Source organism: Choloepus didactylus, chromosome 6 (assembly GCF_015220235.1).
Source record: "Choloepus didactylus isolate mChoDid1 chromosome 6, mChoDid1.pri, whole genome shotgun sequence".
Classification (NCBI taxonomy): Eukaryota; Metazoa; Chordata; class Mammalia; order Pilosa; family Megalonychidae; genus Choloepus; species Choloepus didactylus.
This window is the reverse complement of record NC_051312.1, coordinates 37,423,862-37,426,791: the sequence shown is the minus strand read 5'-3', so window position 1 is coordinate 37,426,791 and position 2,930 is coordinate 37,423,862. Positions and strand designations below refer to the sequence as shown.

Genomic DNA, 2,930 nt, shown 5'->3' with positions numbered 1-2,930 from the left:
GCTTTCATTCTTTTTGTATTTACTGAGACTTGTTTTGAGACATAACATATGGTCTATCCTGGGGAATGCTCCATAATGCACTTGAGAATAACAGATATTCTGCTGTTGTTGTTTCAAGCATTCTATACAACTGTTTGGCCTTGTTGGTTTATAGTATTGTTCAAGTCCTCTATTTTCTTACTAATATTCTGCATAGATGTTCTATCCATTATTGAGATTGGTGTATTAAAGTCTTCTGCTATTAATATGGAACGATCTATTTCTCCCTCCAATCCTGTCAATGTTTGCTTTATATATTTTGGGACTCTGTTGTTAGTTGCTTATATGTGTGTAATTGCTATATCTTCTTGGTGAATTGATACATTTATCAATTTAGAATCTCCTTCTTTGTCCCTTGCAATAATTTTTTCACTTAAAGTCTATTTTACCTGATTTAGTATAGCCATCCCAGCTCTCTATTGGTTCCATCCTTTCACTTTATAGCCACTATTTTTTAAAGCAATTGTATTGAGATATACTCATGTGCCATACAATCATTCAAAGTTTACAATCACTTGTTCACAGTATCATCATATAGTTGTGCATTCATCGTCACAATTTTTGAACTTTTCATTAATCCAAAAAAAAAAAAAAAAGTAAAAAAGAACATCCAAATCATCCCATGTCTTCCACCACCAGCTCCACCCCATCCCCATTATACATTTACTTTTTGTCCCACTCTTAGTTCTGTCAGGGTCCCCTTGTAGGTTATAATCACGCTGGGGCAAAATTGTGAATCATGAATGCAGCATCTGGAAATATTCCTGATCCCAAATGAGAATGTTCTTCATCATCAGTCATGAAGCCATTACAGTTAATTTGTGCAAAAAGTACTACTAGGCCATCATTGTGGTGGAATTCTGGGCACTTGGAGTAAAAGTGATGGAGAGCAGCAATGTCACTCTGGATCGATTCCTTCTTCTTATTTTCTAACTTAACCAGATAGGATTCAATCTCCTTCACAGCTAACAGTTTCTCTGAAGGTAATCTCTCTGGGTGGATTTTCTATTTGGCCAGGATCCTTGCTGTTAGCTTTAAAGTCTCTGAGGGATTAAAGTTTTCCCCAGAAACAATGATGAAAGAACATTCCAGCTTGTGTATGGACCAATCTTGTTTCTGACACTCCACATGGAAGTAAATGCCTGCCTGCATCTTCCACATTTGGACAATCTTTCTTTCCTGATAAAGCAGTACTTGCAATGGTTTCCCAACTCATTGACCGTGAGCACACAGGCATAGGCCAGGCAGGAGAACAGCAATTCCCCCACCTGGAAGGGTTGCAGGGCCCACAGCCTCCAGTCCTTGCCTGGGCTGTAGAACATCTCCAGGCCGATGTTGCCCTCTACTCTCATGGTGGCAGCGAGGTGGGCAAGTGAGTGAGTAGAGCACTGGACTGGCTGGGCCATTGCAGAATGGAATCTGGCTCTGGCTATTCATGAGTGTGATTTTACTGGGGTTTTTCCTACTATTTTTTGTGGCTACAGCAGAGATTCTGGGATGCTTGACTTGGTGTGAGGGTTGAAAGGATAGACAGACTGTAGATTACTACCTGGGGTTTATAAGCTGACTGCTGTAACCCAGCAGAAGGCTGAGGGTTGAGAAGCAAGCTATTCTTTAAGATGAACAAATTTATAGTCCTTTCTTTCCAAACTATCCCAATCTACTTCCATTATAAGCCACATATAGATGAGCAATTATGAAAAATAATAGATATAAATATGAATGTCTCCTTTTGAGCATATAAAATCTCTGGCCTTCCTTTGCACATCTCTGGGATTCCAAAGCACCAAACAATTTCCATTATCAGTGATATGTATATGTATGAGCAAGATGGTGTTATAGAATGGAGGGAGCACAGATAGCAAGCAAATGACCTCATCTGTAAAGGCATTTAATCCTATTGTTAAAAATGCTCTGAAATGATGTGGCCCTCTCTCTCTAGCTAACCCAACTTGGCAGATGAACTCACTGCCCTCCTCCAACGTGGGATCTGACACCCAGGTGTGTAAATACCCCTGGCAACATGGAATATGACTCCTGGGGAGGAATCTAGACCTGACATCATGGGATGGAGAACATCTTGACCAAAAGGGGGATGTGGAAGGAAATGAAATAAGCTTCAGTGGCTGAGAGATTCCAAAAGGAGCCTAGAGGTCACTCTGGTGGGCACTCTTACACACAATATAGACAACCCTTTCTAGGTTCTAATGAATTGGAATAGCTAGCAGTAAATACCTGAAACTATCAAACTACAACCAAGAACCCTTGAATCTTGAAGATGATTGTATAGAAATGTAGCTTATGAGGGGGAAAGCCATGTGGATCACACTCCCCTTTGTCCAGCATATGGATGGATGAGTAGAAAAATGGGGGCAAAAAAAAAACAAAAAACAAAAAACAAAAAACACTCAGTGCTCATTTTTATTTTAATTGTTCTTCCTCACTTTAATTTTCATTCTTATTACTTTTGTGTGTGGGGTAATGAAAATGTTCAAAAATTAATTTTGGTGATGGACACACAACTATACAGTGGTATCTTGAACAATTGATTGTATGCTTTGTATGACTGCATGGTATGTGAATATATCTCAATAAAATTGAATTATTAAAAAAAAATGTTCTGAAGCAATAGAACATGGTACATTGAGTGAGTTGAATAAGAAAGACCCAAGTTAGATTGAGTGGTCAATCCGAAGCAGGAAGTTTTAAGCTGGGTCAGGAAGGATGAATAGGAGCCAGACACACAGACTTGGAAGTAGAGATTAGCAGGCATGCAGAACATCATGCACAGAAGGAGGGCATGCCAGCCTGAAACAATTTGGCATGTTTGAGGAGGCTGCAACCTTCAGAAATCCCATTTACCTAACTTGGGAAACACCAGATACCACTAT

At 39.5% G+C, this 2,930-nt stretch overlaps 1 pseudogene; it reads right to left on the bottom strand.

The window, feature by feature from the left end:
* Positions 1-694: 694 nt before the first annotated feature.
* On the bottom strand, positions 695-1,391 carry LOC119536905 (annotated as a pseudogene).
* Positions 1,392-2,930: the final 1,539 nt, after the last annotated feature.